This window comes from Zingiber officinale, chromosome 4B (assembly GCF_018446385.1).
Source record: "Zingiber officinale cultivar Zhangliang chromosome 4B, Zo_v1.1, whole genome shotgun sequence".
NCBI lineage: Eukaryota > Viridiplantae > Streptophyta > Magnoliopsida > Zingiberales > Zingiberaceae > Zingiber > Zingiber officinale.
Genome location: NC_055993.1, coordinates 65,149,891 through 65,174,933, shown reverse-complemented (window position 1 = coordinate 65,174,933; position 25,043 = coordinate 65,149,891). Strand labels below are relative to the sequence as shown.

The following is a 25,043-nucleotide window of genomic DNA, read 5'->3' as shown; positions in this document are numbered from 1 at the left end:
AGTCTAAATCTAATTTACAACAAGAATATAAGAGAAGGCACGACGCGCAGGTCACGAATATAATACAACACTCGTAAACACGTAACGGCACGCATGCCGTATTATGAATTACAACACAACTAATCATATTGGGTTTTGGGCCATGATTATCACAAAATTAATATATAATTCCAAATTATATATTTTCATAATTTTCTATAATTTTAAAATTAATTTTTACAATTTTTACGAGTAAAATTTCCCGGCGGTCCCGTTTAGCGGTTTCGAGCGCAATCGAGGAACGGATCCCCTTACGGGGCCCAGGGGCAGCGCCCCTACCCGCGATCTAACCATCGCGAGGGTTCCTTTGCAATCCAACAACGCCTAAACCCGCTGTCCCAAAATGATTTGGGCCGAGACATTGCCGTTTCGGAAAAATCTTCCCGGCGGGTTCGTTTTTAGCGATTTCGGGTGCAATCGCGGAGCAAATCCCCTTGCGGGGTTAGGGGCAGTACCCCTACCCACGATCTAACCATCGTGAGTTGCTCCTTTGCGATCTAATGGCACCCAAGCCCGCTGTCCCAAACAGATTTGGGGCAAAACGAAGCCCTTTTGGAAAAATCTTTCCGGTAGCCGAAGCCTACAAGTGCCGAGACACTTGTGCTTCGCTTCTACGGAAAAATTACCCATAAAAACTATAAAATCATAATTTTACAGAAAATTATAGAAACTTTAGTTTTCATAAAACCAAAAATTAAACTCGTACAAGCCTTGCACGTGGCTCTGATACCACTGTTGGGTTCATCGGGCCGCGAAAACCGCTTTTTCGCGTCGCGGAAACCCCGAATCACCCAAAGCCATGGATCTCGTGCAAAGATTCGTAAACAAAACTTTTCAAAAAACCTTTTTCTTGTAAGAGTTTGTAAAAACTTTAGATCTACACTAAAGTTAAGATCATTACCCATGTAGCGAAGCCCTTCGCGTTCCCGCTCGTCCAAGGTGCCGGATCTCTAGACCGTCAAGTGTACGGTCCTCTAGAAGTATCCACACGAACAATCCTTGATGGAGAAGACCAAACAAAGGTGTGCTAGCACCTTGTCTTGTTCGGCCAAGAGAGGAGGAGAGGGAGAAGAGAGAGCTCTAGAGGAAGAAGATGACTTAATCACACTTGAATGAAAAATGAATATTTTCATTCCCCACTAGAGTGGCCGGCCACATCTTGGAGGTGTAACTCTCCACATTAATTCCAATTAATGTGGAGACCATTAAGAGTTGTAACCCCCATGAGGTGGCACTCTAGGATGATGTGGATCAATAGTATTGGTCCACATCTTGCCACCTCACTAAATGACATGGCAACAAGTGTAACCTCCTCATTTAATGTGGGTCGGCCACATTTAATGCTATGGAGGCTTGTAACCTCCATGAGGTGGCACACATTGATGATGTGGAGCAATCCTATTGGTCCACATCTTGCCAACTCACTAGTGATGTGGCAAAAAGTCAAGTCAAACATGACTTTTTCTCTTCCTCTCAAATCAAGTCAAACTTGATCAAATCTCTCTCATGGTTGATCTAATCCAACCATATGATTCAAGCCAACTTAATATAATGAATCTAATTCATTAAATTAAGTTGATTTAATGAGTCATAATCTAAATTAGACTCATTAAATACATGAATCAACTTGAGTCCAACTCAATTAGCCCAATTTGGATTACTCTTAATCCAATATGATTCATCAAATGAATCTAATCCTCTTGGTTCATCATATGAACCAAATCTCCATCTAATTGTCCTTAGTGTGTGACCCTATAGGTTCTTGTAACGTTGGCAATGCCCTAAACCCATTTAGGAGCATAAGTAATGAGCGGTATCTAGCAACACATCATTACTACCCAAGTTACAAGAATGTCGAGATCCGACATCACCTTGTGACTACCAATTGTGACTCCTCACAAAATATATGACATTGTCCTTCTATCCTAGACATCTAGATTGATCAATGTGAGGCATAGACCGTGTCATCCTCTAATCAATCTAAATCTTAAACTCCAAGTAGACTCACTCGATCAAATGAGCTCAACATCTAATGTTGACTCATTTGGGCATGGCCATGCACTTAGTGGTCTCACTCTATCAAGAATAGCGATGTCGCTCCCGTCATATGGGAGGGATAGATCCATCTACATCACTCACATTCCTCTGCATAATTCGTTACATACCCAGCAATCGCCTTTATAGTCCACCCAGTTACGGGTGACGTTTGACAAAACCAAAGTACATAACTCCTTATGTAGAGATCCATGGTGACTTCAGGTCCAAGGACTAATAGTCATACTAATAGCCACATGAGAAAGTATATGACACTCATATAACGATCCATGATACTTTCTCATGGCGGGTCATTCAGTATACATTCTCCAATGTATACCCATGTGTCAGCTTGATATCTCTATATCCATGACTTGTGAGATCAAGTCATCGAACTGACCTACATGCTAGTCTTATTGCATTAACATTGTCCCTGAATGTTAATACTCGACTAGGAATGATTTAGAGTAGTGTTCCCTATATCATCTCACTAGCGATTCAACTAATCGATTGATATAGGTATGAACCTTCTACTCAAGGACGCTATTATACTTAGTCTATTTGGCACTAATACAAATAAGTATAATAACCAAACAAATGCCTTTATTAATATACAAGAATATGATATACATGAGTCCATACAATCATCAAAATGATTGGCTCTAGGGCTCTAACTAACAACTGCTAGTCAGCCGTCTCACACACGATGGTGAGACCGAGTGGGTAGGGCTGTGACAACCGTGCACTCTGCCATCACTGCTCCTGATGAGTGACCGAGTGGACGAGATGCTATCGGAGTACACCTATCATCCTACCCCAAATCATAAGTGGGAGAGCTCAATGCTCTCATCTCCCTGAGCCAGTCCAGAGGAGGGATCCCTGTCCTGCTACAACGCTGCGTCATACTACCCATGAGTGGACCAACGGAGCCCTTGACAGAGCAACTTGTTGCAACACACCCTGCCTAATAAGAACCACTAACCCATGAGTGGTTGTGTATGCAGATCCATGTAACTGGCGATGTGCTCAACAATAATGGAGCCAACAATCGCACAACATGCAATCATGTGAGATGATGCATCACACTAAGTATAGAAATATCTTGATCCTATCCATCTCTATAAAATGTGTACCATAGGACAAATGGACCAAATCAATGGTCTAGGTACATAGGTCAGATAAGGTATAAAAATCTAGGTCCTGAACATAATAAGGCATGGTTATGTCACTACCTCTATAAGCATATAAAATCATATGGGTAAACATGGAATGCATAACAAGTAAGCAAAAACAAGTATGTAACATGTATCCGGTAGTGACAAATCGATGCAGATAAGAAACATAATTATTACTACTTGTTAAAAACTACTATGCATATCAAATGACATATCTAAAAAGATAAGTCAAAGTACCCGTCTCCAATAGAAAGGTCCAATCCGAAATAGATCCCTCGTCGAGACACCGTCTCGAATTAAAGTCATGTAATAAATCGTACAGTGTAGCTAAGTTTAATTATAAGCAAAATAGCTAAACCAAATTATTTTCTCCAGGAACCCTACTTAAATAGTTAATCCCAGTTAACTATCCCTAATCCAAAACTTTGGGTTCCATTCCACTGTTCGATTACATTAAAACCTACACATGAACCTAATTCATCCACATATGATCCATTATATATCTCAAGCTCAACCGTTGTTGAACAAAGAACAAGGTGAGCTGATTGCTGTTGGAAAACAAGGTATACACAGCAAGGCCTCCTTGTTGAAATCTTCCCCACAACGCACAACACTTGACACCTTCTCCGTGTTCAAACCATCCGAAACCTAACCAATATAGGTGCGCCGATATGGCCTCACGAAAACGACAGTGGCACCAGACTATCAAAACCGTGGCACCTGCGATCAGCGGCACAGTGAAACCGCAAGAGATTGGTAGTGAATCTACACTAACAGGAACAAGGAACGAAATCTGGTGTAGCGGAAGAACAACGAACCTTCCTGATGAAATCACTACTGTTTTGTTTGGATCCGGCAGTAAGAGGAAATCGCGGGCACAGGAACAGCAAATCTCCAGCGATGGTCGGCGTTGCTCCGTGCGACGGCGACCATGAATCAGGAACTAGGGCACAGTGTGATGGACACGCGGTGCTGGCGCGATCAAGATGATGGAGAGATCAGTGAGGGGGTGCTCTGTCGGGGTGCGTCCGTGCGGAGGTGGCCGAGGAAGAGAGGGGAAACGAGTGGATCGGGGGTCGGCGTCGGCTGTGGTGGTGATCGGCGCCGTCACTCGGTGAAGTGGCGGAGCAAGGGTGGCGCGAGGCGTCTGCGTGCGTCAGGTTGGGAAAAGAGGAAGAGATCGGGAGGGCGGTAGGAGTTAGCGCCGATCGGAGTCGAGGAAGATGAAGAGGAATGGGAAAGTGACGCTGGGGCTTCGGCTTTCCTTTGGTCGGGGGTTATGAACGCGTGGGAGGCGAGCAACCGTCACGTGCAGTTAGGGTAAGGATCGATGCGAGTTCGGCGTGAGGAGGCATCGGGGACGATTCGGGCACGTGGGGGAAAGGGGAGAAGGAAACAGCGAAAAAGGAATAAAAGAAAAAGAAAAGAAAAAGGAAAGGAAAAAGGAAAAATCCAACTTTTCCTTGTTAAAAATGGGGTAGCCTAAACAGGCTTTCCCGACCCAATTTTTGATCCCCTTAAACTCGTCATACAAGCTCCGAAAATTTTCTGGAAAATTTCTAAAAATTCCCTTATGATGATTTGCCCATTTTCGGCATTTTACATTCTCCCCCATTAATAAAAATTTGGTCTCCAAATTTTCGTTATCTACCATCAGCAAGTACTAACAACACATAAAAAATACAATGCTGAACGGTAAATTAACCCACATACCTCAAGTAAAAAGGTGGGTGTATCGAGCTCGAATCATATCCTCGAGCTCCCAGGTAGCCTCCTTGTCCGAATGATACTGCCATCCGACTTTAACCAGTCAGATAGTCTTGTTCCACAGCCGACGCTTTTTCTGGTCCAGAATCCGTACCAGAACCACCTCGTAGGTAACGTCAGGCTGAATAGGAACTGGGATATCTGTCAGCACATGTGTCGAGTCGGATATATCTCCTCAACATAGACACGTGGAATACGTCGTGAACGTCTGCCAGGGACGGTGGTAGTGCCAGACGATATGCTACCGTTCCAATCCTCTCCAAGATCTGGAAAGGTCCAATGTAGCGCGGAGCTAGCTTACCTCTGAGGCCAAATCTCTTCACCCCTTTCGTGGGTGAGACTCGCAGAAATACATGGTCGCTTGTAGAGAACTCTAGGGGTCTCTATCTCCGATCAGCATAACTCTTTTGGTGGTCCTCCGCCTCTGACATCCTCCGTCTGATAGTACAGACCAACTCTGCCTCTTGCTGAGCTCTATGAGGCCCTAGCAATTGGGCCTCCCCAACCTCATCCCAGAGGGTGGGTGTCCGACAAGGCCTACCATACAACACTTCAAACGGTGTCATCTGGATAGCCGAATGAAAGCTGTTGTTGTAGGCGAACTCTATCAATGGCAAATGGTCCTCCCATCTGCCTCCGAAATCCAATACACAAGACCTCAACAAGTCCTCTAGAGTCTGAATGGTCCACTCTGACTATCCATCTGTCTACGGATGGAAAGCTGTACTAAAATGGAGCTGAGTGCCCAAGGCCTGCTGCAGACTCTTCCAGAATCTGGACGTGAACCGAGGGTCTCTATCCGAAATAATACTCATAGGAATACCATGTAATCTGATGATCTCCTAGCAATACAGATCTACCAATCGATCCAGGGAATCAGTCTTCCGGATCGCTAAGAAGTGCGCGGATTTGGTTAATCGATCAACGATTACCCAAATTACGTCATGGCCTCGTCGTGTCCTAGGCAAACCCACCACAAAATCCATGGTAATGTGTTCCCATTTCCACTCAGGAATAGGAATCCGCTGAAGTAATCTGGCAGGTCTCTGGTGCTCAGCCTTCACCTGCTGACAGACAAGACATCTAGCTATGAATTTCGCGATGTCTTTCTTCATGTCGTTCCACTAGTAGGCACGCCTCAGATCTCAATACATGCGGGTCCTGCCTGGGTGGATAGCAAATCATGAGCAATGAGCCTCCTGAAGTAACTCCTCCCTGACCAGGTGAGATGGAGGTACACATAATCGACCTCAGAAATATATAATACCCGTATCATCTCGGGTGAACCCTGTCTGCTGCCCGGAAGCTATCTGGCTGCTAATGAACTAAAAATACTGATCACCGGCCTAGGCCTCTTGGATCCTCTTCCTGATTGACGACTGAGCAACCATAGTAACCAAAACACCTCGCTCTATCTGTCCCTGCTCCTCAAGGCCCAACTCGGAGAAACCCTAAATCAAGTCTGTGACTGAAGATCGGTGGAAAGCCAAAGTCCCTCTGGACTTCCTGCTGAGTGCATCAGCAACCACATTAGCTTTCCCCAGGTGATAGCTAATGGTACAATCATAATCATTCAGGAACTCCATCCATCTCCTCTGTCGGAGATTAAGTTCCTTCTGGGTGAAAATATATTTGAGACTCTTATGATCCGTGAGAATCTCAAAGGTAATGTCGTATATATGATGCCGCCAAACCTTCAAAGCAAAGATGATGGCAGCTAACTCCAGATCATGTACAGGGTAGTTCTTCTCATGCTCCTTCAACTGACGAGAAGCATAGGAGACTACTTTTTCGTGCTACATCAGAACAGTGCCCAAACCCTGAAAAGATGCGTCAGTGTAAAGTACGAATCCATCCTCTCCAACGGGCTAAACCGAAACTGGAGTCGACACTAATCTCCGCTTCAACTCCTAGAAGGTGGTCTCGCAGGCCTCAGACCACGTGAACTTTACGCCTTTCCTGATCAGGCGTGTCAGTGGCATAGCTATGCGGGAGAAATCCTCGACGAACCATCTGTAATATCCTGCCAACCCAAGAAACTACGGATCTCCTATACTGATTTCGGTTGCTCCCAACTGGTAATAGCCTCGATCTTCTGAGGATCTACTAAAATACCTTGGCTAGAAACCACGTGACCCAGAAAACCGACTGAAGATAGCCAGAAGGCACTGCTAAACTTCGCGTATAGCTGATGTCGTCGAAGAGTCTCCAAGACTATGCGAAGATGCTGCACATGTTCCTCCTCGGAACATGAATAGACCAATATGTCATCGATGAAAATGATAACAAAATGATCAAGATACTCCAGGAAGATGCGGTTCATCAGATCCATAAATACCGCTGTAGTATTGGTAAGCCCAAATGGCATTACCAAAAACTCATAATAGTCGTATCTGGTACGGAATGCTGTCTTCTGAATATCAGATTCTTTGACTCTCAGCTGATGATATCCGGACCACAGATCAATCTTAGAATATACTGATGTACCTCTGAGCTGATCAAACAAATCCTCAATCCATGGTAAGGGGTGCTTATTCCTGATGGTCACTGCATTTAGTTATCTATAATCTATGCACAACCTCATAGTACTATCCTTTTTCTTGACAAATAATACCAGAGAACCCCATGGAGAAGCACTAGGGCATATAAATCCCCTGTCTAAAAGCTCCTGAAGTTGAACCTTCAGTTCGTTCAACTCTTTTGGTGTCATACGGTAAGGAGCTTTCAATATCGGCGCGGTTCTCGGAATCAACTTAATAGCAAACTCCACTTGCCTTCTGGGAGGCAAACCTGGTAGCTCCTCTAGGAATACATCAGGATACTCTCAGACTACTGGAACGCTGGAGAGTTGAGAATTACTGTCGTCTTCAGTATGAATCAAAGATAACAGAAAACCCTGACAGCCATGTGACAACAGCTTCTGATCCTGAATCACCGAAATAGTCAATATGTTATCATCTCTAATGCCGGTGAATTCCCACGAGGGTTGGTTCGGAGGCCGGAAAGTGACCACCCTCGTCTGGCAATAAACAGTGGCATGATATGCTGATAGCCAATCCATGCCAAGAATAATATCAAACTCGACCATATCCACTACTAATAGATCTACCGTAAGTATCATGTTGTCAAAATCTAACGGACAACCTCTGACCTCCTGGGTGATGTCCAAAGTATCACCGGACGGTAGAGAGACGGTCAGTCGCTGCGGTCTGAAAGTGGGTAATCTACCAATCTCCCTCATAAAGGTATGGGATATAAAAGAATGCGAGCTACCAGTATCTATCAGCATATCAACAGATAAGGCATAAATGGAAATCGTACCGCGGAAAATGGATCCGTCGGCCCGCTGCGCATCCTCTCTGGTGATCGCATGAATCCGTCCAGTCTCTGACGGAGGTGGAGGTGGTATCACTGCCAGCGGCTGCTGCATCTGAGCAGGAGCCGACCACTGAGGCGGTGCTGGATACGGTGCCAGAGGTGGAAGAGAGGATTGCGACTGATACTGTACTGGTAGCTGGGACTGCGTCTGGTACTGAACCAGCCGCTGGGGTTACAGATACTGGATTAGGGGCTGAGACTACAGCTGATACTGTGGTCCCATGATAGAACTCTGTGGTACCATGAGGGCACTGGGGTGCTCCTGTCCATACATGTCATAAGCAGCGGCTGCGGGGGGAGCTGTCCTCTACTGACTATGTGAAGATTGGGCTCTGTGCCCTCCTCGCTAAGTCCTTGTCTGACTGAGATGAACTCCATGACCAGAAACTCCGGAAGCAATATGCTGAGCCTTCAGCGAACAATCTCGGCTCATGTGCCCAGGCTGTTTGCAATAATAACAAACTGACTGTCCCAAGGTGCAGGCTGATGTGGTGTGCTCTCTGGACCCATACTGGGCGCAATGGATGTCATTGGCGGTTTGTTTCCGGGTCTGCTGAGGAGGCCAGAAACATCCTGATGAAGACCGCCTCGACTTATGAGGCTAACCAGAAGCCCCAGAAGTTCCCTGACTTGGCCAACTGCGACCACTCTGCTGTCCGGTCGCCTGTGCCTGCTGGATCTGCCCTGAAGTCTGCCCCGTCTGCTTCCTTTTCTTGTCCGGATACACTCTCTGGTGAGCTGACTCTATCATCAGGGCTCTGTCCAGTGTCTCTATGTAAGATGAGTTCCCAAAATTGGCAAGCTTTACTTGTAGATATCCATCCAGTCCCTGAATAAACTGCTGCATACGGGAACTATCCTCAGCAACTAGTTTTGGACAAAATCTGGCCAACCGATTAAACTCGGTATTGTATTCTGTCACCGAGCAGTTGTTCTGTCACAGACTCAGAAAGTCCTGACGGCAAGTCATCTGATATGCCCGTGGGAAGTAGCGGCTCTCAAAAGCCTCTCTGAATCTAGCCCAGGTGATGTTCTGCTTGCCTATGATGGAACACTGCGTAACCCACCAGGTGTCGACCTCATCCCGTAAATGGAAAGCAGCCAACTCTACTTTCTCCCACTCGGAGCAAGCCATGTAGGAGAAGGTCCGCTCTATGGTCTCTATCCAGGACTGGACTACACTCGGATCAATCTCTCCTCAGAAGAGTGTGAATCGACTCTTCATGCCAATGCTGGATCCGAGCTCGTGTCACGACAATATTAGTGAGGCGGGTAGGATTCGTCACGAGAATTGGCGGAATCACTGGAGCTGGTGCTACAGGTGGTACCGCTAGATATACCGGGGGAGGTACTCCCGGTGCTACTGCATAAACTGGGGCATATACCACTGGTGGTACTGCAAGGTCGATATGAGTGGCTGCGGCTGGAGGTACGGTAGGTGGTGGTACCGGAAATGGAGCAACCGGTACTGCTGGTGAGGGTGCTGGGTACACTGTAGGTCCAAGTGGCGGTGGTGTCGAGTACCCCGCAGGCTCTGCTGGTGGAGGTATCGGGTTTGCCACGGGTGGAACAGTGTGTATGGTATGGGTGGGTACCTCCAACGAAGCCATCGGAGTCTGAGAACCCGACACACCCGTAGTATCTTGAGTCTGTCCCTGACCGACAGGCTCAACTCCAGTAGGGATCTCTGGCGAGTCCGTTGCCAGAGATTCCAAAGTCCTCTTACGTGGTCGTCCAGCACCACATCTCGCAGCTACTCATGTAGATCTCCTCATATCTGTTAAGTTATAACTCAGATATTACTACAAGTATAAAAATTATAAAATTACCTTTATACCTATTTGTTGTCTGGAGATGTTCCGTCGCTGTCCAGTCCCCATTTTATAACATCGGAATTCCGTACGAGAAAATCAATGAAAATCCATACAAATCCAAAACGGAATTCCAAAACATGAACATAACAGAAATCCGTACAAATCCGAAAATGCCCAGTTTGACTTGCAAACCTGGCTCTGATACCAAATAAATTATCATGCCCTGGGGGAGTCCTTGCAGAAGAAATTTCGACAGCATCTCCCTTGTACGGGTGACAATCTGAAACTCCCTACAATGCCCTCAAGGCCACATATCCCTCGGCCAACACGGCCAGAACAATAACAATAAAAATAAGCAAACACCCACACAGTTTAATAGTAAAACTAAACTAATGCAATGATAAGGAAAACCATATCAAAAATCTTACTCAACTACACCCATAAAGCTCAAAACTTATATCCTACTCAACTACACCCATAAACCTCAAAACATATATCCTACTCAACTACACCCATAAACACAAATCACAACAATGCAAATAAAAATCAACTCACCTCTTTTGTTGTCCAGGTAGGCATGTAGTAGAACATATCCAAATTAATATAAAAAGAAAACCCATCGACAAATAAAAGACCATATAGTAATCCATAGAATAAAACTAGTACAAGTCTAAAACGTAGTTTATATAGCATCATAAGAAAAACCAAATGACCAAATAAATATCCTCGCGATCTGCAGGGGGACTAGTGATTGGAACACTCCGGATAGCCTCAACCTGAAAATAGTAATAACAACGAGGTGAGTCAACTCCTCAACGGGTAACTAGTGACATGCATAGTAAGAAAATAACCAATAGCAATAATTATGCGTACAGTCTCCTCATATAGGAATGATAAATACAAACTGAAATATATAGGAGAAAAATTGTACTAACCAGGACCTAGTATAGAGATAACAAGTTCATCAGACCGAAAGTATCATAAATCCTGTATGCATGTCAAACATATGCATCCACCAAATTTGTAACATATAAGTGCAGCAAACACAAGCAATAAATGCATCAATGCGTATGATGCCAATGACATGTCCTGGTCACCCCTACTGCCAATCAGCCATCTCACACACGATGGTGAGACCGAGTGGGTAGGGTTGTTACAACCGTGCACTCTGCCATCACTGCTCCTGATGAGTGACCGAGTGGATGGGATGCTGTCGGAGTACACCTATCATCTTACCCCAAATCATAAGTGGGGAGCTCAATGCTCTCATCTCCCTGAGCCAGTCCAGAGGAGGGATCCCTGTCCTGCTACAACGCTGCGTCACACTACCCATGAGTGGACTAACGAAGCCCTTGACAGAGCAACCTGCTACAACACACCCTGCCTGATAAGAACCGCTAACCCATGAGTGGTTGTGTGTGCAGATCCATGTAACTGGCGATGCGCTCAACAATAATAGAGCCAATAATCGCACAACATGCAATCATGCGAGATGATGCATGACACTAAGCATAGAAATATCTTGATCCTATCCATCTCTACATAATGTGTACCATAGGATAAATGGACCAAATCAATGGTCTAGGTACACAAGTCAGATAAGGTATAAAAACCTAGGTCCTGAACATAATAAGACATGGTTATGTCACTTCCTCTATAAGCATATAAAATCATGTGGGTACTAACATGGAATGCATAACAAGTAAGCAAAAATAAGCATGTAACAGGTATCCGATAGTGACAAACCGATGCAGATAAGAAACATAATTATTACTACTTGTTAAAAACTACTATGCATATCAAATGACATATCTAAAAAGATAAGTCAAAGTACCCGCCTCCAATAGAAAGGTCCAATCCAAAATAGATCCCTCGACGAGACACCGTCTCGAATCAAAGTTCTGTAATAAATCGTACAGTGTAGCTAAGTTTAATTATAAGCAAAATAGCTAAACCAAATTATTTTCTCCAGGAACCCTAATTAAATAGTTAATCCCAGTTAACTATCCCTAATCCAAAACTTTGGGTTCCATTCCACTGTTCGATTACATTAAAACCTACACATGAACCTAATTCATCCACATATGATCCATTATATACCTCAAGCTCAGCCGCTGTTGAACAAAGAACAAGGTGAGCTGATTGCTGTTGGAAAACAAGGTATACCACAGCAAGACCTCCTTGCTGAAATCTTCCCCACAGCGCACAACACTTGACACCTTCTCCATGTTCAAAGCATCCGAAACCTAACCAATATAGGTGCGCCTATTTGGCCTCACGAAAATGACAGTGGCACCCGACTATCAGGACCGTGGCACCTGCGATCAGCGGCACAGTGAGACTGTAAGAGATTGGCAGTGAATCTACACTAACAGGAACAAGGAACAAGGAACAAGGAACAAAATCTAGTGTAGCGGAAGAATAACGAACCTTCCTGATGAAATCACTGCTGTTTTGTTTAGATCCGGCAGCAAGAGGAAATCTAGGGCACGGGAACAGCAAATCTCCAGCGATGATCGGCGCTTCTCTATGCGACGACGACAATGAATCAGGAACTAGGGCACGGCGCGATGGACACGCGGTGCTGACGCGATCAAGATGACAGAGAGATTAGTGAGGGGGTGCTCTGCTGGGGTGTGTCCGTGCGGAGGTGGCCGAGGAAGCGAGGGGAAACTAGCGGATCGGGGGTCGGCGTCGGCTGTGGTGGTGATCGACGCCGTCGCTCGATGAAGTGGCGGAGCAAGGGTGGCGCGAGGCGTCTGCGTGCGTCGGGTTGGGAAAAGAGGAAGAGATCGGGAGGGCGGCAAGAGTTAGCGCCGATCGGAGTCGAGGGAGATGAAGACGAATGGGAAAGTGACGCTGGGGCTTCGGCTTTCCTTTGGCCAGGGGTTATGAACGCGGGGGAGGCGAGTAACCGTCGCGTGCGGTTAGGGCAAGGATCGGCGCGAGTTTGGCGTGAGGAGGCATCGGGGACGGCTCGGGCACGCAGGGGAAAGGGGAGAAGGAAATGAGGAAAAAGGAATAAAAGATAAAGAAAAGAAAAAGGAAAGGAAAAAGGAAAACTCCAACTTTTCCTCGTTAAAAACGGGGTCGCCTAAATAAGCTTTCCCGAACCCAATATTTGATCCCCTTAAACTCATCATACGAGCTCCGAAAAATTTCTAGAAAATTTTCAAAAATTTTAGAAAATTCCCTTATGGTGATTCACCCATTTTCGATATTTTACAAGGAACCTAGAAAAGGAAAATCAAGCCTTGAAAGCAAAGCTTGATAGTTTGGAGAAAACCCTAGCAAGATTCACGGTTGGATCTTGAGAGTTAGATATGGTGTTTGGTAGTCAAAGACCTAATAATAATAGATTGGGTTTGGGATACCGATCTAATGTCTTCAAGGCTAAGGGAAAGTTTTATGCTAGGGTTGCATATAACTATAGCAAGAAGAAGTCAAGAAATGACAAGGAAAAGCTATTTAAAGGTAAGGAGAAATTAACCAAGGACAAGGTGTCTAAGGTTAAAAATGTTAAGTTTGTAGGCCAAGTGTCACTCGAGGTGCATCGATGTGGCCTAGTAATTGTGGGGAGGTGGCTAAGGCTAAGATTCTTAAGGTTAGGAAGAGCCTTTGGGACCCATGCATGAAAATTGGTTTTTTATGTATAGATGCCATATAAACTAAGACTAGGGATGCATTGAGGTTTAGTATGGGCAAATACATCAAGAGAAAGCCAAAACTAGGACTTTAGGTCAAGGTTCAATTAAACCATTTAGCTAGTTTGGATGTTATGTTAATCTTAGGATTTGTAATAAATATATTTTTTCCAAGTAGACATTGATAAAATAGACCTCTCTACAAAATTTGAAAATTTTTAGAGGCTTGTGAAATTTCTGATGCATTTCTGAAAGTGGCACTACAACAAAAATCCTCATAGACATCGGTGGAACAACAACAGTTTTAAGCAAAAACCGATGTCTTTGAGTATTTTACACCGATTTTTCCAAAAAGCGGTGTCTATGAGCATAGATTTTCGCTCATAGACATCGGTTTTTTAGGCGATGTCTATGACCTCCTTTTTTTCATTAATAGACACCGATTTTAACAGTGGTTTTTAAAACCCGTTGTTAATGAACCAAAATAAAATATTTTAATTTTCCCACTAGCTAAAATTTGCAACACTTCACAAAGTTCCCTCCAAACCTAAACCTATATCGCACCCCTTCCTCCGACCATCTCTCTCAGCCTAAACCTAAACCTAAACCTCCGACCATCTCTCTTAACCTCATCTCCCTCTTCCCCTTCCTCAACCTCATCGATTACTGATCCCTCTTCACCGACGGAAAGCAGGAGGAGGACCCTCGCCCTCCAGACAACCCCTCCAACCCCTACGGCTTCCTCAAGTTTCCCATGGGATTCAACGTCGAGCTCGCCTCGCTCGTCTCCAAGGTCCGCGGCGACGTGCGCCTCTGCTGCTGCGTCATCTCCGGCGGAGTCTACGAGAACCTCCTCTTCTTCCCCGTGATCCAACTCATCAAGGATAGGTACCCCGACGTGCAGATCAATGTCGTTGCCTCGCCCAGGGGGAAGCAGGTGTACGAGGTGAACAAGAATGTGAGGTGGGCGAATGTGTATGACCTCGACGAAGATTTCCCGGAGCCGGCGGAGTACGTCAACATGATCGGTCTGTTAAAGGTACAAATGAAAGGGGGAAAACACATGATCCTTGAAATGGAATGTCAGGAGAAATCTCACCGGATTTAAACTGCAGACACAAAATGTTCATCAAAATGTTTGCCTATTTAGCTTGCCTTCTGATGGCTACGGGGACGATGCCGGCTCGGTATTGTGCGATGTGGAGAAAGGCCAGCTGGGACATGTCGAAGTGCGGGCGGGGAGGGTTGCACCAGCCGCTGTCGTTGCTGGGGAGAGCGGAGTTAGGCGGGTAGAAGTTGGTGGCCGTGACGACGATGGAGCCTGGAAGGCACCACCGAGGGTCATCGTTGCACCGAAGCTCGTAGCAAGCGCCGCAACTGAGCCCATCGTTGAACAGCACCGTGCTCAGCGCCACCGTGTTGGTTCCGTATCCCCAGACATAGAGGTTCCCGTACCCGCACACACCTCCTGCAAACAGTTCCATCAGTAATTATTTCAACAACATAACAAACTTAAATTATCTCACCCATGGTGCTGGAGGCATCTCCCCCTCCGTAGAACGTGGCGTGCGCACTCTGCCAGTTTTCAAAGTCGTCGCCTGAGGTTGCAGAGATGAGGAAACAAAGCGAACAGAGCAAGAAGAAGCAGGTGTGACGGAGTGACAATGCCATTATATTGGAGAAGGCCCGCGCACTGAAGGTGTTTGCCGGTATGCTGGAGAGAAAGCAATAAGTAGACTTAATTTATAGGAGAAGATGGAGAAAAGGTTAGAGTCTACTTGTCATGTGTGGGAGTGAGAGCATAGGTGGGCACAGTGAGGGGGAGCGTGAACAAGCGTAGATGACATGCCGGCGTTAGAGAGATACCACCAACTGCTGATGCTGCATGGCCCTGGGCACTGTTAGGTTTGTTGTCACCTTGTAGTGCGTGGGCCATCTCATGCTCAATGCTCATTATCTCATGTGAACAGGCGTAGGTCTGCTGCTCACATAGACCTTCACTTCTCCAACCATGAACCTCTCCGAACATGGATACCACATGTGATGCAACCACCATTGATGCCTCAATTCTAAACAAACAAACAAAAAAATCTTTTGTTGTTGTGGATTGTTCATTTGTGATACTTGTGGTGTTTCAGGTATGATGAAATGGAGGAATGGTTAGGGAGACCATTTCGCAATGTGCCAAGGCACCCAGTGTCTCCTCTCAGAGTGTCCATCTCAAAGAAGCTCAGGGCCTATGTGGAAGAAAAATACAGCAAAGTCGGAGTTCGAAAGGGGGGGGGTTTGTTGTCATTCATGGCATTGAAACAGATTCTATGGCTTCAATGAGATCCAAGGGGGACAATGATAGCTTGTTGCCGATCTAAGTTTGGGTTGAAATAGTAAAAGGTTTGAGGTATGCAGAACTCCTTTATAGAGATACAAGTTTATAGAGTGAAGTCATGCTATCTACAATAAGTTTAGTCAAGTGGAAGAAACAGTCAAGAACAAAGTATACATGGATGACACTACTGCCATCATGTAGAATCTATAATCTAGACATGAATGACACTTTACTAGATGTTAACTCATGTGCATACTTTAACTACTAGATCAGTACACATAAAATGAGTGCTTTTCAGCTCATGAATAAAGAATCCAAGACAATATAATCGTATAGTTCCCTTTGTGATGGTGGTAATGTATCCTTGCTTTGCATAGAAAATTTAGTTCACTGTCTAATTCATACAGTACTTGTTCTTGATGGTCTGCAGAAGAATACTTACTCTTAGAAAGTGAATTTAGAATTCTGTGTCCTATTCTTATGGATATCAAATCTTCAAGAATTGATTTCATATTAGATACATCTTATTAGCTTGTGGAAACAGGGGTGTGAAGCCTCTCTTTGTCATCCCACATGAGAAAGTGATAGAGGATGTAGAGGAAGTGGTCGGAGATGACACACATATCCTCTTCATTACCACTCCTGGCCAGGTATCCTAAATCTAATTACTTATCCTTTTCTATATTTCAAATGCATTCAGTACTAATTTGCTTTGCAATTGCATCCTTAGCTAGCAGCTCTCGTCGATGATGCAATCAGAGTAATTGCCACAAACACTGCTGCCCTGCAACTCGCTAATGCTCGCAATAAACCGAGGTCATTTTTTCTTAACTCTGTGTTCAATCCTTTTATTTGGTTATCTAGGCCTTTAAGTTGTGATTTAAGTAAAAGGTGTGTGAAGGATAACTATGGTATTACTAGCAATATAAGCTAATTGGTGAGTTAAGATTAATATTGTCAGAGCCCCAGTTAGTTGAACCTTTGGGATACAACACACTTTGAAATTGTATTACAACAATGTCAATGTCTTACAACAATTATAAGTTATTGGGGGATGGAGGCTCAAGGGCTTCCTTTATATATCTTTCTGAAAAAACAATCACAAAATTGCATTTGCTAACTATTTAGATCAATTATACACAATTTTGTGAGAACTTGTGGAAAGAATAATATTCTTGATGATTTGTTCAGCATTGTTCAGAGTTTATAGTTAACACAAGCAGTACTTTAGCAGTTACATAAAAATAATGGACAAGAATAGAGAAAAATCACATCATGCGAAAGCAATTAGGAATTTTAATATGGTAATACATCAAGATGGAAAGGATCAAGGCAGAATTGGTTATGAATTAGACAACAATCACTTTAATCTTTCCTTAATATCTCCATAAACTGATGATACTGAATGCATATAAAGTTTGCATGACATATATCATGAGTTATAGCGCATAGGCATTGTTTTATATAGAGGCTCCATGAGAGGGTTGATGTGTTTGGTATAGAAAGTACCAGGGAAGAAGAGGGTGTCGTATAGGAAATATATGAAAATGTTTGCCGTAAGATAAACCAAAGGAAGAAGAGGATTGATGTGTTTGAGAATTTTGGCTCTAGTACTATTTTTGATATTTTGTTAGGCATCGTTTGAAGTTTATGTCCAGTAAGATACCATGATGGATTGGAAAAGATATAGGATGAAAGAGATCAGCAAAATAATCTCTTTACTAATAAACCTTGTACAGTAAAAAAAAAGTCTTTATCTAAATTCCCATCACCTCAATATTCTAGCTCAACTTTATTTGATTCGTAAGTGGTTAATAACAAACATATCATTCTTTTGTTTGTGATAGTTGAGATGTTTTTTTTCAGTATTGCATTGTTTTCTTCTGAAGAAAAAGCAAACACCTTTTGTAACGCCCGCCCTCCCTGCTGTCAACAAGGGACGGGGCTACGATACTCTACGTACGTATTACAGCGGAAGACTTAAAATTATTTTTCTTAACTTAATTAAAACTGAACTACACTAACATGGTTCCATAACATGATAACAAAATAAATAAAAACTCAACATCAAGTCACCCATATTGTATTACATTTCACAAAACCAAAGCATAGTTCTTAAAGGTTTTAAAGCAGGTTCTTAATTAGTTGCCTAGCCACCGCCACACACATCTTCGTTGCCCCTCCTGCTGCTCCTTTAACTCATCCAACTTTTTCCTTTATCTGTGGCACAAGGAAAGTAAGCTATGAGCACTCATGGCTCAGTAAGTTCCTTTCCTACTCACTAAAACCAACAATCAACACATAATCAAATAATGTCTCAACTTAACATGATCTCAACTAGTCATGGTATAACATATCATACTCTTTAAGCTTATCATGCAACATAACTAACATTGTAACTAGTCATGACATATCATCTCTTAAAGCAGAGCATGAAACATAACATAATCATATCATGGCATATTATCTCTTAAAACATAGCATGAAACATAACATAATTATATCATGGCATATCATCTCTTAAAACATAGCATGAAGCATAACATAATCATATCATGGCATATCATCTCTTAAAACATAGCATGAAACATAACATAATCATATCATGGCATATCTTAAATCATAGCCTCAACACAACATAATCATAGATCATATGCATCATGATTTTAAAAACATGTATCCGAAAAACATGTGTATGTCTCATGATCTTTTAAAACCATTTTATTCTTACATATATATACTTGAACATAATATCAACATAATTAGGGCCCCGGCTTGTACCATACATACATAACATAGATGCGCGCGTCCTAAGTATATCCAAGGTAGCAAGTCTTGAATCATACTAGGAACTAGGTCAAGATCACAAAGCATGGCCTAGGGGCGTACTTGAAGAGTCCATCCCTTATTAGCCTAGATCACAAAGCAAGGCTTAGCCTAGATCACAAAGCAAGGCCTAGGGGTGTACTAAGGAGCTCATCCCTTATTAGCCTAGATCACAAAGCAAGGCTTAGAGACTGATTAGGAGTCCACCCTTGGTACAAGCCTTACAAAGTAAAATAGCATGTATAAAAATGCATCATTTAGTCACATAGCATAGCATAAAAGTATGCATCACTTAGGCATACATTATGTCATAAAAGTATGCATCACTTAGGCATACATCATATCATAAAAAGTATGCATCACTTAGGCATACATCATGTCTTAAGAAAGTATGCATCACTTAGGCATACATCATATCATAAAAAGTATGCATCACTTAGGCATACATCATGTCATAAAAAGTATGCATCACTTCTATCCACATAGCATATCATAAAAGCATGCATATTCTAAGCATATAGCCTATCATCAAGCATGCATATCTCTAACCACATATATCATAAAAACATGCATATTCTAAACACATATCATATCATAAAAACATGCATATTCTAAACACATATCATATCATAGAAAGTATAAATCACAAGCATACATGTTTAAGCATAAGGGTGTATCATGTGATTATACTATCATAAGAAACATGGTAACATAGTTAACTTGGGTTCTAAGCTTCCTAAACCCTTGGGTTCCTATCATGGCCGAACCCCCTTAGGTCTCAATTTAGGTAAAAACAACCTCCAAGCATGTGAAACCTAAATCATCATCACATAAATTTCATAGGAAGCATTATAAGCATGATTAACTTGGTTTCTAAGTTCTCCAAGTCCTTAAACTCATGTGGCCGAACCCTATCAGTATATAAACAAGGTCCCAAATGTCATGAAAGCATGGAAACCTTAAACCATATTTATAGCATTTTTTTTCAAATAGCATAGTAAGCATATTGAGCTAGTTCTTAAGTCCTTCAAGCCCTTAACGTATATCTTGGTCAAACTTTTAACAAGTGTTCATTAGGGCTAAAAACAAACATACAAGCATGTGAACTTGAACTAACATCATGTATAAATTCATAACAAGACATCATACAATAGGTATGGCTGAAACTTACCCTAGCCTCATTTAGGTCACTAAACAACATATAGTATGAGAACTTTGGTTTTCTACTTATCATATTTCATGTAGAGCGACATAAGCATATTTAATTCTTGTTCTAGGGTTTCTAGGGCATCTATTCCTTCATGGCTGAAACACACAATGATCCATTTAGGTCATGGAAAAATTATACAAATATGTGACACAATCAACACCTTATCATATTTTCATAAGAAGCACTTTTAACACATTTGGTTTCATTTCTAAGGCCTCTAGGTCTTTTAAACCCTACTTGGCTTAACTCACAGAATATAAACTTGCTTCAAATAGCCTAAAAGCATGAGAAATTATACCAGTTTCATAGCATGTGTAAGGACAAGCATAATAAACATACATGTGAATTGTGTTTTAGGCTTCCTAGGTTTCTTTCCCTTTTTTTCTTTTATTTCTCCTTATGGCCGAAACCTACCAATATCTAAACTAAGTTTTAAGTGGCCTAAAGCATGGAAAACCTAAGTAAGTTTCATGGCAAAAATTACTAAGAACATCATATACAAAGTTGGTTCATAAACAAGCTAGGACCCTTATGATCTTACATGTCATATATCATGTAACTAATTTTCTATACTCAATTTAAACATAAGAGCATTAAACAACTTTCATATCATAATATCACAGAGGTCTTGAGCATATTAGAATTTTGTTTAAGTTTTTCTAAACTATCCATCTTATCATGGCCGAAAATCTAAAATAAGAGTTCATGATTTCTAGCAATGTACAACATGCAAATTCTTTAAGAGAACTCTATATTCTATCATACAAACATGGTTATTTAAATTTAAAGGTCTTCCTAACCCTAAGACCTTTTCTTGGCCGAAACATATAAATGGATTTCTTTGGTTTCAAGTAACTTTCAAGCAAGAAAACCAATAAAAACCCTTAGTAGTTCATGGGAGAAATTTTGTACTAGTTTAGTTAAACAATATTTTTCCCTAACCTCCTTAACATATTTTTGGCCGAAATTCTAGGGTTAGATACTCCTCTGATCAAGCATCATTTAAGTATAAAAACATGAAGAAAATCCTTCCTACATAGCATAGAAAACATATCATGAAATAAGGACTTGTTCAAATCATCCTAGATTTGAAAACCCTTTCTTTAGCCGAATTTTCTTAAATTCTTTCCTAGGTTTTCTAATCCTTATAGAATCCGAAAATCACATAAAAGCCTTGTACCACAGGTGAGGGGAAGCTTACATCCTTTTCGCTTGTGGATCTAAGGTATGGTGGAGAAGAAATAGCCTCTTCTTCTAGTTCCTTTTCCCTTGATTCCCTTGCTTAGTCCTCCTTGTATCTTAGGCTTCCTAGGAGAAAACCTTGGCTTTGGGGCCGAAGGTGGAGGAGAGGGGACTGAGGTGTTCTCAGTGAGGGAGAGGATGAATGAGAGAAAAATAATTTTCTCTTTTCTTGCTCTCTTTTATGTTAAGGGGGAAGAGGTAGCAAAATTGATTTTTGCTTTCCTTCTCCCTTAACCCATTTTCTATTTTTCTTACATTTATTTTATTTTCTATTTATTCTCACCATTCATGATAAAATAAGGGGGAATGAATCCCCTTAATTCCTCTTTAAGTTTTCGGCAAAAAATCAAAGAAGAAGAGGGAGAAAAAGGGAGGAAGGCAAGTTGCCCTTCTCTTGCTCTTTTCTTATTTTCTTTTGGCTAGCTTTTACTCTTACCTTTATCATGAGTTTCCCTCCTTTGCTATCAATATCTTCTCTCCATCCCAATTGGTTTCTACTAATTAATTCTATGAAATATAATATAAGAGGTTTATGGTTCAATCCTTGACCTCCTCTTCTTTTTATTTCATTTTATTTCTTTTTGCTTCAACTCACTTCCTATTATTTTTCTAAGGAAAAATCCCACATTCATATATTTATCTTACAAGTTTAGTGGGTATTACACCTTTCTTCCTAATGCCCGAGAAAAGAGGTGTTCAATCATTGCATCAAGCACAGGAAAGCTAATAGACATTGATGTTGCGTCTATGAAGAACGCAGTGGGAATTTTTGAATGCTCTAAAGTACTGATTAATTTTTGAACGCAGTGTTCAATCATTATTGCTACACCAGGACGTTTGAATGATATTCTAAATATGAAAAGATTGAACCTCCATCAAGTACTGATTAATTAAATTGCAACTATGAGAAAACTTTGTTGCAATAATTTCTGGTTTGGAATATATTAAGTTCCCAGGAATGATAGATCTATCACTATATGATGTGGTTGAGATAAATGATGAATGTGTCTCTTTTTAAGCATTCAAATTAGTCATCTTGTTATCTGGTGCTCTTACTACTTTTTCAACTATGATTTTTGGTCTTGGTTTACTAATATATTATTTATGTGTTTTTACAGTTTACAAATCTCAAGTACTCCAGAGTTGAAATTGATGAAGTGTGGTTCGAGTGGGCTGAATGCATGCTAGATTACATTTGAGTAGGAAAGGTATTTGATTTTTGAAAACTTTGGATGATGCATGCATTTGCATGGAATGTAAATTGCGTATATTGTCCCATGTCAATTTCTTTCTGATGGTGATATTCTAGGACTTCTGCAGCATGTATAATTCTTCAGTTTTTGTTCTTTGCTGTAGTTAAGTAGACCAAATGATACTTTTGTTTGACAGATTAGAACAGTGGATGTTTTAACTCAGAAAACTAGGCATTTGAAGGTGAAAAGTGGTGAGATTAGGGAAATGAAAGGTGCAAGAAGAATGGAGCAGTATAGCAAGTTGAACAGATTCTGATTCACATAATTTAATGTAGCCTCAGCTTGATTTTTGACTCACGATGTTCTACCTTGATGTGTTGTTAAAAGAATGTTCTACCTTGATTTTGATATCTATTAGCTTTTGATGTAAAAAGAATCTTTATATATTTTATGGATACTGTTGTAAGAAGAATATTTATGTAATTTGTGAATATTTGTGTATTTTATAGATACTGTTGAATGAAGAATATTTGTGTAATTTGTGAATATTTGTGTATTTTCTTGGTTACTGTCGATTTTTCACTGTTTCGGAAATCAAATTTGTGTTGGTAAAAAATACTGATATTACATCGGTTTTCCACTGCTGCAAAACCGATGTCATTAACTAATATTATATCGGTCACATACCACTGCCAAAACTGGTGTTATTACCATATAATATTACATCAGTTTTACACCGTTGATGAAACGGTGTCATTAAGTGATACTACACCGGCTAATAACCGATTCAAAAATCGGTGTCGTTAAGTGATACTACACCGGTTTTAACACGATGTCTAAAATGACAGACCTTTTACATCGCCTTCATAGACATCGGTCGAAAATACAATAGACACCGGTGGAAAACCAATGTCTATGAGGGTTTTTGTTGTAGTGTGGGTTAGAAATATTGATTTTTGCTAAAAAGTGTACTAGTCGACTGGTACAGTTACCAGTCGACTAGTAACACTATTTATGAACACAGAATATCTTTGTAAGCTCATTTTAATGATGACAATCAACTAGGACTTAGGGTAGTCGACTGATATAAGCCTGAAACTGTTTTTCAACACTAATTTTGACCGAGTCAACTCATATAGATGTATGAGATCCTTGGGGGATAAGCACATGAGTTTAGGGTCAGTTTGGATAATAAGTTTCAAAAATTAGGATGTTATTGGAAGCTTTTTAATGTTAGTCAAAGGGGGAGAAGTAAGGTTTTAGTTGAGAAAACCTTAAATGCCTTTGCGTGTAGGGGGAGCCTTGTGATAGGTTCTTAAATATCCCCGTGGTAAAAGTCCTAGCTCATTGGGGAGCTTAGGTGTAGGGGGAGCCTTGTTAAAGGTTCTAATGCATGTTGCATATTGAATTGACGGTATAAGTCCAAGTGTGTAGCCTTGGCAATGTAAGTCCAAAATTATTATTAGCATGTTATTTTACTATTATGTTTTCCCTAACTTAAACGTATTGTCAAACATCAAAAAGGGAGAGATTATTGGAGAAATCCCGATGGTCAGTGTGATAATGTGTTTTGATGTTTGAGTAAAGGGTTTAAGTTAGGTTTACCCTTGTATTTGATATGTGCATGTGAGTGTGTAGGTTTGCAGGATTACATATGACTCAGCTTGATGGCTTCAGGTCTAGTGAATGATAGAGCATTTGAGGGACTGTGGATAAGGCAGCAAGGACAAGAGCCAAGGGAAGAGCACTTTGAGGCATACGTAAAGGATGACATTGGGACAAGCCGCAAACTTAAATACATCCGAGGGATGAGAGCCAAAGGAAGAAGGCTTGAAGGCAAGAGGTTAAAGCTATAAGGAAGAGTTAAGTGAGTCGTGAGGGTATGAGTACATGAGAGATTGTACTCAAGGTAAAATTCCAGGGGTACTATAGCAGTCAATGGATACTGTAGCGATTAATGGTACTGCAGCAGTCAACCAGTACTGTAGCAGGCGACTGGTGCATTGTAGTAGTCAACTAGTACACTGTAGCAGTCAACTGGTAAAGAGCAGTTGACATAATCACAGATTCTGTGGAGTACCATTGGGTTAGCATCAGTCAATTGATGTAAGGACTAGTTCTGTTAACGGTAAAATAATAAGATTGTTTCTTCCCAAGATCTATAAAATAGAGCTTGGGATGATTGACTAAGGTGATAAAATTAGAGGTGGTTAACCTTAATTAGAATCACTAAGTGCTCAAGGTTTTCTTTATGTCCAAGAGATCTTGGTTGGAGTTGTGGTGAGATTTCTTCACCCATAATGAGAGTTGAGATAGTTGGAGTTTGCCGAGGGCTAATCCACCGAATGATTGAGGGATTGTTTACCTTACGGACAATCGTGGAGTAGGAGCAAGT

General features: G+C 41.7%; 1 pseudogene; it reads left to right on the top strand.

Annotated features, from left to right (window-relative positions):
• The first annotated feature begins 3,919 nt into the window (after positions 1–3,919).
• The window catches only part of LOC121978292, a 70,726-nt pseudogene continuing 49,602 nt past the window's right edge, over positions 3,920–25,043 (top strand).